At 32.0% G+C, this 13,664-nt stretch overlaps 1 protein-coding gene across 11 annotated transcripts in view; it reads left to right on the top strand.

Moving 5' to 3' along the window:
- Positions 1–13,664, top strand: part of Mp (collagen XV/XVIII-type protein multiplexin) — an 895,293-nt gene that overhangs the window by 696,615 nt on the left and 185,014 nt on the right. The gene's annotated exons all lie outside the window — the stretch shown is intronic.

Below are 13,664 nucleotides of genomic sequence, written 5' to 3'. Positions count from 1 at the left end.
GGATCTTCTTTATTATTATCATTGAGTGTTGGAAATTCATTTCTAAAGACCGTTGAGAAGTAATCAGCGAATAAGTCTGTAACTTCTTTGCTATCGTGTGCCGTTGTCGAATGATAGGTCATATGTTCTGTTATAGTGGGAGATTTTCTTTGCGTCTTAACATAATTCCATATTTTTTTAACATTATTTTGTATATCTGATTCCAATCGAGCAATGTAGGCGTTATGAGTATGACTAGAAATTTTCTTTTGTCTTTTGCGAAGTACTGAGAAAGATAGGTAATCTAGAGGATTCTTGTACCGTTTCCAGGCATGTATGTTTACATATATAAGGGAAACATCCTGTCTTTAAGGATTGGTTAAAAAATTTAATAAGTGGAACATTTAGGCTGTTTAGACATTCTTTAATTAACACAGGTGGAATGTTGTCAGGTCCAGCACTTTTTCTAACATTTAAAAAATTTACATGCTTTTTAATAACATTAATTTCAATGTGTATTTCAGATATGTTTAGTCTGAGATTCAACGAGAATTTGGGAATTTTATTATTAGGTATATATATCCTTTTCATAGACAGACTTAAAATCAGTGAATAAATTTACAATATTTTCAACATTACATCCAACATTTCCATCGAAATTCATAGAAGTTGGAATATCCGAATTATTATTTTTTTGAGAATTAGTGTAGTTCCAAAATGGTTATCATTTACATGAATGAAGAAAAAATGTAATATTTTTTCAATTTTTTTTTCGTTTATCAGCAATCAGATTAAGATATGTTTTTTGGGGAGAGGAATGTCACCATGAATGTACACAAAAATTCTATGCGCCTTCAGTTCACTGAAATAAGGCAATAGTTTACCCACAGAAGGAAGGTTTATTGTATTCATCATTATTTGAAATTTATTACCTTTTATTACACAGTAAATCTATCACTAAAAAGGAGGGTTATTTTGCATCAAATGGGGTGTCGTTATCTTGATTACAATAATTTTAATACAGACACATGAATCTGTTCTCATTTATGTAATAACAGGGTTATTAACAGTTATAATAAAACAAACTGAATTCAATTACATAATAGAATATTTCCAATAAACGAATCTTGTTTTTATATACTAGCCACATTCAACAGAATTCAATACTGTTTGAATATCTTTCTCAATTTCTCAAAATCGACGATCGGTGGAGGGGGGGCTCTATTGAGTTAAGATTTGGATTTATTGAATTTTCTGAACCCCCGGCAGATATTTCATAGCTTTCCAAGTTAAACCGCTAAAATTGCTAAAATATCTATTAATACTCCTCAGATTGTACATTTTGTGGTCTAGAATTAAGAACTTTAGATCACATCATTCTTGGTTGTACCTCTCTAACCAAATATCCTCTCTTCTATCAAGCTTTATCTAAAATTACCTTTCCTCCATTCAACATCTCATCTCCTCTAAGTCTGAATTCAACTTCAATCTTCCATATAATTTTGAATTTTATCAATTTAAAGAAAATTAATGAATAAATTCACCATCCCTCTCTCCAAAATTTGAAATGATGGCATGATGACCCTTGAAGGGCGAAAGCCAGAAATATTTAAAAAAAAATAAACTCCGCCTTGAGAAAAAATAATTTCCCTCATGGCCCATGTAATCTTTCAAGATGCTGTGTGGCCTGTCTTATTAATAGCCCATTCACGCGATCCAACCTGCAGAACCTGATATGTGAGGTCCGATCGTGTATGGGCAAAACCACCGACCAACCACCACTGTTGCGTTGTCGGGGGCGTCGCGTCGGAACAATAAGAATTCGTTCGGCGCGGCGCGGATGGTTCGAGGGAGGAGGGTCTTTAAGGAAAGAAAGGAGTGAAAGTCCTAGGAAGGATAGGTAAGAGTTGTGGGTGGGAAATCTAAGGGTCAGCATGTTTAGGAGTGACGGATGTATGAACCCATCCCTCCCACTGGGGAGCAAGGCAATGGATCGTGAGAGTCCGGCTGGAGAGGTGAAAGGAATCTCTTTCAATTCGGCCCTCCACACTCCGCTGGTGGGTAGTAACATCCACCGTCAAGACCTGAACAAACCCTACCCCATGAAGCCGGGCACCTCTGCTAAGTCACCAAACGTAGTAAACCACTTGAGGTGACCTGTAGCAGGGTTGTTGGTTATCCAATTAATGGTTTCTGGGGTTGCGGTCCTAAACCCGCCTCCCAAATTGATTTTAACACGATCTCTTGTTTTTTGTTTTGAGATATCGAGTGCATTTATAATATTACTAACCGATGAAGGTTAATTCGTTTAAGTACATGTGCTTTATCAACATCCCGCAACACTGACTCAATTAATATGTATACGTTACTCGTATCAAATTACATGGCATTAGAGAATTTCACTGCAAATATTGCAGCCAGTTCGTTACAATATCCTATTTTCCATTCCTGTAACAATTAAAAAACCAAATAAGAGTCCCAACTCTTCCCAGCCGTCTGAAGCCTGTGAGACTGTGGCATCCTCAATTGGAGTATATTTTGGGGCTGAAGGTAGGCTGAAAATAATAGTTTTACGGCCGCTGTTCCCAACTTTTTAATCGTTATCTAAGTTCAAATCTTTGTTTTTGCTCAGCCAAGCGATTTTTAAGCATTTTGTAGGGAACGTTCGATTTGCGTTGTTCCCAATCATTTTATCTTTGAAAATCTTAAGTAGCCCCACACACTACCGCACATTACCATAGACAATAAAATGACATTAAATTAAAAACTTTCTATGTTAAGTTAATATGAAAGAGTTAATATTGTAGCTCTTATTAATAGACATTACTTCTTTTAAATACCGTTATTCATAAACTGGTATTTCATATTTTTTAAACTAACGTATATAATATATTAAAAATAAAGTGACAACTTGAACGTGATGCCACAATCGGGACTTCCCATTTGATTTGGCAGATCGACGTAAGTTTTTTCTCCGTGCGACAGCAAAACAAACCCAAACAAACCTTAAAATGGAGATCAAAGCAAAGCGTGCGAAGAATAACATTAAATTATTCATCATTCAGGATTTACCAAATATTTAGAAATTCGACAATCTTAAACGACTTAGTAACAAATAAAATTGATTAAAACCCTATAAACTACCCCTCTCCCCCCTCCCCCATATGTTGTGTATATATACCGTAGACTAAGAATTTTGTGTACCAGTCTGAAGATGGCTTTGACGAGCTGAAACCGGTTACGGTCAAAATAAAATTAAGTGGAATAAAGTTTTTTATTTGTTTTATTATAATATATTAACATTAAATTGATAGAATAGAAAGGTTTTCAGATCTGACATGAGGTAAGGGCAAAATATTTCGCACATTCATCGCAAAAATGACACTTGCGTAAATAAAATAAAATTCTCCTCATTTAGGTTCAAAATATACAATAAACACGTTTTCGTCATACGAAAACGGTCAAAAAATTCTTTATCATTTAATTCATTTGTAGTTATTTTCTATATGTACTTTTTCTATTTTACATTGTCTTTGCCCTTCACATACATGTACTCTCCATTCACTGTCATCTATGTTTTCTTATTCGTGTCAATATTATGGTTTTAATGGACATATTGTCCGTAAATTAATAAATAAATAAATAGTTAGATGTAATTGACATCCACACCCTGTCGCCGCCTGTATAACCCGATGTTTTCATCAATTACTTCGGCCCATTCCGCAATATCTAGTATATCTAAAATGTCTAAAACTTCTTTATCCATTTTAAAACGATAATGACAAATGCAACACAAAAAACTGAAAGGAGCGCGACTGTCGATTGTCAGAGTGACATTTGATCATTGATTCGCGGTATTTTTTCACTCTGTCGACACTTTTTGTAACTAGCTTTTTCCTTACATATTGCTTAAATAGCTAATCCAGCTGTCCGGCTGGCTTAGACTGAGCGGCTTGCTTAAGCAATTATTGTGTGTTGGAATTACGTAGTGCAGTGGTGATTCGCTTAGAATTTGATTATTAGGATTGGGAACAGCGGCCGTTAGAGTATATACAAAATGAAAAAATTTATAGCTTAATACAAATAATAAAAACTAAAAGTGTGGAGAGGAAGGAGATGGGAAAGAAGAAGGTGGGGAAGTACCTCCCTATTTAGATCTGATCACCAAACACGGCCAAAGCCATTTCAAGCAACGTTTCAATTTTGAATGGTGGTCTTAAACTAAGGTAATACTGAGAGTATCTTCCACTCTGGAACGTGCCGCAAATATACTATATTTTATTTTATATTATAAAATCGTGAAATGATACAAATTAATCAAATAAAATTTACTTGCACATGCCGCGATTTGAACCACATATTAATCCTAAAAATACGATAAACGAAGTACACATCTACTACTAGCATTTAATTCCCGGCTACGCCCAAGAATCAGGACTTTTTTTTAGAAATTGCATGTAACAAATAAAGATAACTTACCTTATACCTATTTAATGGATATTTCAAATGTTTTAAGCTCAAGATGCAATTCGGTTGCGTGGACCTAGAAATTCAGAATGAAAGCTGTGCTAGTTTCATGACACCAGAGCTCCTCGAGCAAACAGATTGTCTGTTAATAGATATGGTATGTGATCCAGGAGTTCAATTGTATTCTCTTGAAAGTGGAAATAGTACAATGCAGTCGACCGACGAAGCACGCATTGCTGACGTGGACCGATGGTTCTCGTAGGCAGTGCTTTGCACTAGAACTCTTCATTCGTTTACCTACCGTGACGTATGCGTTGCACTATTTCCAACCTTCGAGAATACAAGGTAGTACAATAAATGTATTTTTACACACTAAAACTTACGTTATACCTACATATCGCTTTGATGTATATATTGTATCATATAATAATCCTGTAACTTTGGCTAGCATAGCAATGAGTGGGTCCACGTGCATGCAATGTCCGTTTCGTCTCCACGTGGCTATCATAATTTCACATTCAACACATGATCACAAATTAATTTTGTATTCCACACTCGAAATTTTCAGGCGACCCTTAGAGAGGATTTTTTGTATGTGAATGTTTATTGCTCAAAGTTTCCGAAAATATCGAAATATTGTTCTATAATTTTCACATTAACATTCTGCAACGTGTTTTTGTTAGTATTTTTTTTAAATTCTTTTTTTAAAATTCTTTATTTTATATCAAACAACCAAACATAACTACACCGAGTTAATAAGAAAACTATTTAATTAGAAAATATTCCTCATCACTGTTTTAATGTTATCATTACTTACCATTATTTTAATTCATCGATCACCATGAAGCAGAAAATCTAAAGCATGAAGGAAAAACTTATTTTTTGGCTAGTAACACTGTTTCATTATATCAGCTGTACGGTTTTGAAATTCCATTAAACTGGTTAAAAAAATGTGTTGAAACCTTGGCAAAACTGCGTAGTAAAGATAAGTCAACTAATAAAATTAAAACTTCTGTCCTAATTTTAACAATTACTTTTAAACTTATTATATTATATATTATGCTCTTAAATTAAACAAAAAATATTTAATGAATACTCCTCAGAATGAGCGCTTAGAATATTGGACACCTTAGATACTATAGCACGAAGAAAAATTAATGGAAGAAAACACACATAAATTGTTCAGGAATCATGCCAAAAGTAAGGTTTTAAGTTAATGATTCAACCCACGTTAAATTCAATTTGTGATACATAAAGAAACCTTTTCTCTAGATTTTGTATGAAGCCTTTCCGTATAACTTCCAACACCGTTTCAAAAATAGCGTAGGTACCGAAGATTTAATAAAAAATATAAAATTCAGTACGCAATATTACGCCTGTTCACATTCACGATATGACAGAAAAGGGTATGTAAAAAGCGTGGGTAATTTGAAATATTTTTGATAAGTAATATTATGAACGTGTGATGAAGTTGGGTTTTAACAACCAAAGCGAATGCTCCGAATAAATTTTTATGTGGTTTTATACTGTATGGTAAACAGTCTTAGTCTTATATGTTATATTTTAGGCCCGTTCATCTAAATTTCTAAATAATGATGATTTTTGCCGTACTTACTGAGATTTTTCTTAATACATCAGCACATAAGTAATATTTACACATATATTTTATTGTGCCTGTCTCACAAGAAATATTCCAAACCAAGGCAGGCTAGTTTGCAAATATTTTATTAATATATTATTTATTATTATTATGGGTTTATTATGATGTATATAGGTAATTTTGTGTCAAATACAAATTTATACTATTTTTATTTTTCGAAGCGACAATTTTTTTATCATTTTGCAGGTATTGTCAAAATGTTTTAATAATCATGGACTGATTAAACATGTAAACTGGTTAAAAAGTTACTTGTCACCCCCAAAAATTTCAGTTAAAATTTTAGATTACATTTCCAAGCATTTTGTGGCTTTCGGTGGAGTTCCACGTGGTTCTCACTTGGGACCTATATTATTTTTAATATTTATCAACGTCATTCTAAAAAATATTTGAAAGAGTCTGAAACATACTCTTCTTGTTTGCCGATGAAATCAAGATTTACAAAACGATTGCCTCCATCAATGATTGTAATATTCTTCAATGTAATCTTGGTCGCTTACAGGAGTAAGTAGAAGGAATTTTTTTTAAACATTGATTACTGTCAACTTAGATCATTACTTAGAATTAAAATTCCTATTGTGTCTCATTATAGCATCAAAAATGTTCCTATTAAAAAATGTATAATTTCAAAAATATCTTATAAATTATCTTATTTGGTGAAAATTCATCAACAACCGGAAAAAAACGATTTTGTGAATAGCGGCAAGCATAAAACTAATAGGATAATTACAATTGATATAATATAGAAAAATTACATACAAATATTTTTCTACTTCTTACGTATGATGGGGGGGGGGTCAGATGTGGACATCTAGGTGTGCGGCCAGTCTAGGGCCTCATGAGTATCCATGTGGATCTTACCATTCTTTTCTCGCCGTAGAATGAATGGACCTGGTATACAATGTATACTTTACATTTACCACAACGTGTAGGGCGGTCTTCATCGCACTGCATTCACACATAGTCGACTCTAAGGCGAAGCTATCAGTGAAACCACTATTTTCGATTAATCTTTGCTAAAAATTGGTTTACATTATGAATACCAAAAAATATGCTTCGAATTAATTAAGTTCTTCCTGTCGTTTTGTTTGAGCATAAATAAAAGAAAAAAATATTATTTTATTAAAATATTTAAATAAAAGTGTAAACCACTAAATAATTTATTATTATTAGTATCTTTTCATCAAAAAATTAAGAACTCATAAAAGAAACATCCTTTAAAAAATACTGTTTAATGGCTAAGATTATTTATGATAGTTTCCTATATCAAATTTTTCTCTTTCTCATAAAATTATTAACCAAATAAATAAATACCTCTTTTGCGCTTAAATCCTCTGATTTTAGATTCCGTTTGCCTAGCGATTTTTGTGCTTATTACCTATAGTCGTTGTGATATAAGATTCATTAGGAATAGTCATATGTTTATTGAAATGTGTTGTCGACGGTCTCCGTGGTCGAGGGGTAAGGCTTTCGAATAGTAAACCGGAGGTCGCGGGATCAAATCCCGGCATGCACAAGTAAATTTTTTTTTTTATATTTATTTAATATTTGTATCTTTTTTACAATAAATATACAATTATACATATTATACAGTGTTATCAAGGTAAATAATAATAGCTTTTCCTCACCATAAAGAGACGAGGCTCTTGTGTTTGGTGAGTGAATCCTAGCTCAATTATATGGAATCATGTAAGTAAGTAAATAATATATTTGCAAAACCAAAGGGATAAGTAAGAAATAGGCAAGATTTATCAATAATACAGTTTCAAGATTTGAAGGAAATAATAATAAGAGTAAGATATGGACTTTTATAGTAGTTTTAGGTAATATTTTAATTTTATTTTAAATTCCTGAATATCTTCAATATTTTTTAGATATAATGGAAGGATGTTAAAATATGTTATACCTAGATAGAGATAGGTATTTTGTGTGTGCTTTGTATTAAGTTTTGGGATTTTGATAGTTTTTTGATATCTTACTGATGAATTGAATTGTAAGTTATTTAACTGTATTTCTTTATAAATTTGTAGAATTGAATATTTTTTATATATATTGTCTATTGTGGGTACATTGAATATTGAAAAGAGAATCTCAGTAGAAAATTTGGATGGTTTTTTCAATATTACTTTAATTATCAATCTTTGAACTATTTTAAGTGGATTTAATATATTGTTATAATTTCCTCCCCAGCCAATAATACCATATTGTAATATAGATTGTACAATTGCATAGTACACTCTTTTTAGGTTTTCTAGTCAAAGAATATTTCTAAGTTTTATAAATACATAAATACATTTTCTAATTCTTTTGACAAGTTCACAAATTTGTTTTTTCCATTTAAAATGTTGATCTTAATATACCAAGATATTTAATTTCAGAAGTTAGACTAAGTATAGAACATTCTTGATTGCAATTAGTTCTATTACATTTAAGTTGATGTTTTATAATTTTTAATTCGGGTATTGATTTAAATTTGTTGATAGAGAATGGGATACATTTTGTTTTTACAGTATTTAATGAGAGGAGGTTTTTATCGAACCAATTTTTCAGTATATTAATATCAGTATTTGCTAAGTTATTAACATTATTCCAATCAGTACCTTCAATTATTATGACAGTGTCATCAGCATAAGATATTATTTTTCCATTTAATCTTTGATTGAATATGTAATTTACATAAATGATAAACAGTAACGGTCCCAGGACTGTACCTTGAGGTATGCCGAAGTGACTTGTTTTTTGTTGACTAAGTACATCGTTGATTTTTACGACTTGAGGGCGTTTGAAAAGGTAGCTTTTTATCCATTCTATAGCTGTACCACTTAATCCAATGTTTCTTAATTTACTTATAAGTTTGTTGTGTGATATGCTATCAAAAGCTTTTTTAAGATCTATGAAAATTCCAATGCATTTTAATGATTTATCTAATGAATTATGAACAAGACTAGTCAATTTTGCAATTGCATCCTGAGTGCTTCTACCTTCCATAAAACCGAACTGATTTTCATTAATTAAATTATTACATTTTACAAATTGGTTTATCCTTTTTTTAACTATCTTTTCAAAATTTTTTGCTATGTTCGAGATTACTGATATGGGTCGGTAATTGCTAACTTCTTCTGGGTTACCAGATTTAAATATTGGAGTAATGGTAGTTTGTTTCTAGATTAATGGAAACACTCCGCTTTGGAAACTTACATTTATTATGTGTTTTAACGGTTTAGAAATTTGATTTTTAATATTTTTTAAAATATTAACTGTTATTCCATCAAAATTATTCCATAATATTATTTTATTTGATCAATTTGTGTTATTTTACTAATTAAAAAAATATATAAAGTTCACTTGTGGCACGTTCCAAAGTGGAAGATACTCTTAGTATCGCCTAGGTGTAAGACCACTATTCAGAAGTGAAACTTTGCTTGAAATGGCTTTGGATGTACTTAGTTAACAGCTCTGAATAGCCAAGTAACTTCCCCACCTACCGCTACCTCATCTCCTTCAACTCCCCACTAACTTAAACCTTACGTTTCGATTTTGAGTGATGGCCTCTGACCTAGGCGATATTAAAAACCTCACTCTTAGCAAACCTACCATAGTGTTTAGCAATCTAAAATAGATTTTTAACGTCGAAAGATTTCGTTTTTCCTTTAAAATCTTAGTTAAGTGTAAATCTGGACCTAGTAAATTTCAGCATCCCATCTAATATTTAACTTTTATTGGTACATTTGTCAATATAATCTGTTAGGGTCGGGCTTTGACATCGAGGCACGGAAAGTTGGCAAATCATCCCCCGTGCGTTGGCGGCATTATTAAAAAAGTTCTATCCAGAATATGAACTTCTGTAACTGAGGGGTAGAGCGGAGCAAGTCTATTTAAATACCAAATACATACAACAAGTTCATCGGTATATCTACGTTGATTCATCGACGAAGCGTGTAAAATGTGATCATATGTAATATTATATAAAACAGAAGTTACTTTATAATTTTACTATTACCGACCATTTTTGCAAGTAGCGCAATAAAACAATTAGTTTTCTCTGAGCGAATTTAATTTGAGTAAATTATAGTTCGTTTTCAGTTCGTTCTAATGTTCAAGTGCGTTCAGTTTCTTCGTCGTAGTAAACTTATCACACTTTAGAATCGATTTGGCCTGAATTTATTTAGTTAAAGATCTGAAAAATCAACCCGTAAAAACATTTTTTTTTACTATAATACATCTTTATTTTTTTGTTTTGACTGAGGATTTAAACTTTTTTCCAGGGACTGGCTTTGTAAACATTAAAATCTAAAAAAAATAATTAAAAAATTGTTTGACTGAGGATTGATCCTTCTTCCCCAGGGACTAGAGTCAAACATGCTAACAACGGAGCCAAATCCCAATTGGGTAGGACCGACGTTTATTTCCTATATTAACTGCTTTTATGTCAGAGAAATGCGTGATTACAACCATATGTTGATACAGCGAGTCTCAGCTCGATCGAGCGTAGAACTAAAAAATCTACATATTCCGAATAACTCAAAATTAGTCTCATTTGATGTTGTTAACTTATTTCCAAATATTCCCGTAGATGAAAGTAAAAGCATATTGTTCAAATTATTACAAAATTCAAAACTACCAAATAATTTCTCTAAGGAACTTTCTCACCTATTTAATGTTTGTCTAAGTCAAAATTATTTCCAATACAATGAACTTTTTTATCAACAAACAGATGGCCTGGCAATGGGAGCTCCGACTTCTCCCCTCATCGCCGACATATTTATGGACAATCTAGAGAATAACATTTTTAACTGTAAATCGCCATTATTAAAGAATGTGTTATTGTGGAAAAGATATGTCGATGATGTTTTCTGTATCTGGACAGGTACTGAGCGCCAACTTGATTCCTTCCTAAAACTAATAAACTCTTTTCATACAAAAATTAAATTCACAATAGAAATAGGAACTAATTCTAGCTTAAACTTTTTAGATCTCACCCTATCAATCATTAACAATAAAATAGAATTTAAAATCTATCGTAAACCCACTTACACTGATACAACTATTAATAATTCATCTAACCATCCCATCTCCCACAAACATTCTGCTTTCCATTCCATGATCCATAGATTAGTTACCGTCCCGTTATCAAATTCCAACTTCTTATTAGAATTAGCGACGATTAAACAAATCGCGATTAATAATGGCTATAATGCAAATATGGTCAATAACATCCTAAACAAGAAATTAAAAAGATTATCGACAAGCAAATTTCTATTTAACAGCTCCCCTCATAATAATAATATGCCAACTAATAATAATCAACCTCAACAATGGCGTAGAATTTTGTACATCGATAATTTCTCTCAAAAAAGCATAAAAAACCTCCCACCAGATATCAAACCAGCGTTTTACACTAACAATAGTATAGGTAAATTTTTGATGAACGTTAAAGACAAAGAACATCGGTTAAATCACTCAGGTATTTACTCACTGCAATGTAGTGACTGTCCCGCGTTTTACATAGGCAAAACAGCGCGTAATATCAAAACGCGAGTCAAAGAACACCTAAGATGCTTAAACAGTAATGGATTCTCCGAATTTGCAAATCACCTCATAGCAACCAACCATACGTTCGACAAAAATACTGGCGTCAGCCTATTACATAAAAACGGAATAGGTCTTAGGTTGGATAACTTAGAAGCGTTAGAGTTAAGGAAAGCCATAAACGTCAATAGCAAAGTCATCAACAACCAAATAAACCTAAATAAAAGCCCTATACTCAGATTGTTCCCTATTGACAAAGAACACTCACCTCCCAATCTCCCACTTATCCCTACCTCTTCCACTGTAGCTCAGACTGTCCACCTACCGTGATATCTACACATGTTAATTTAATATTTAGATTTTTAGTATTATACTGCCCTGATGAGGCTACGGTTGTAGCGAAACCCGGTCGGCATTAAGTATTTACCCATAAGTGATGTTTACAAAGTTACTGTTTAATTTTAAATTATAATGTCACATCACAAAGTAACCGCTTCATATGAAGAAATTATTTAGTTAATCATTTCTGAAAGAGTAACTTCAGTTTTAGTTTAAGTATGTTGATATCCTTTAATTTCTTTATTTCAATCGGAAGGTTGTTGAAATACTTTATTCGTAAATATTTATAGTTATTTTGCATTTGTTTGGTATTACATTTTGGAATTTTAATATTGTATTGATATCTTTTAGATAAGTGGGTTTCAAATTTTTTAATTATATTATCTTTATAAATTTGGATAATTGCATTTTTCTTGAATATATCTTCTACTCGGGGCAAATATATTATTTATAAAATATATTTATCAAAATTAATTAGCGAGATTATAATGAAAGTTCACGTGCTCCTACGAATATACAAATTTAGATTTACTGACATACGCAAAATTGGCTGAAGACAGCGACAGTTGAGTGATGTTCTGTCGTTATTGGAAGACACCACGGGGTGACAGCATTACGAAATAAAAAAAACATAAAAGCTCGGTATTGTTCCCGAATGTTTACATTCTTGGTTTTTATTTTCGAATAAGTTAGGAATAATAAATTCTCGGAGGCGTTTAAAATATCGCAGTGTTTTTCGAGGTAGAGTATAAAAATATTGTAAGTAAGTCAAGTTCCAGAAAAGTAATCATTTATCATTATTTATTTTCTGAACCTGATTTTTAAATTTTGGTGAATTTTGGTTCTGATTGGAGTGAATTAAATATGCATCGAGTTACACTGCATGTGCACTAAATTCAATATTTCCAATGACAGCACATAAAAGCAATTTTCGAAATTTTTTGCTGTGATGGTTTTATTGGTCTAAAAGAATAAGAAATTTATCTTAAATTTTTAACTCATTTTTTCATATTTTTTAAATCCTTGAACCCTTATAATGCTTTTATTTAATGTTATTACTTTACTGATAATTTTTTCTTTCAGCACAAATCAGTAATTATGTATTTGGAGATACACAATTACATTGGTAAAGCAATACAAACGTAAGGATTGAATTCAAAGTTTCTTTTTAAAAGTTTAAAAAGTCATCGGACAAGTTTCTCCGTATCGTTATTTGATTTATGAGAACAAAAACTTTTCCAATCAAAATCGAGCAATAATGATTAATTAGTGTTTGCAATGTACAGGGTTTTCCAATAAGAGGTGTTATTTTTAATAGCCCGCTATTTCGGTAGATGTTACTTTTGAAGCTGTCATTTTTTAATATTTGACAAGTAAAAACTACGCCATTAATAAAAATGAAACGATACACGCTTCAATAATACATTAAATTTATTAAAATTCACTTGAGTAAATCAAATGCAAATCATCTTGAGTGATGAGGCCCATTTCCACCTCGGCGGCTTCGTCAACAAGCAAAATTATCGCATCTGGGGCACGGAATTCCCAAGAATTATTGTTGAAAACCCTTTTTATTCTCAACGTGTGACTTTTGGTGCAGTTTATGGTCCGGCGGAGTCATTAGACCTTACTTTTTTGAAAATGAGGCTGGAGCAACAGTTACGGTGAATGGATTGCGCTATTGAGAGATGAT

The sequence above is a fragment of the Hesperophylax consimilis genome, chromosome 7 (genome assembly GCF_061612785.1).
Source record: "Hesperophylax consimilis isolate HC1 chromosome 7, BYU_Hcon_1.0, whole genome shotgun sequence".
NCBI lineage: Eukaryota > Metazoa > Arthropoda > Insecta > Trichoptera > Limnephilidae > Hesperophylax > Hesperophylax consimilis.
This window is presented reverse-complemented; position numbering and strand designations above follow the sequence as displayed.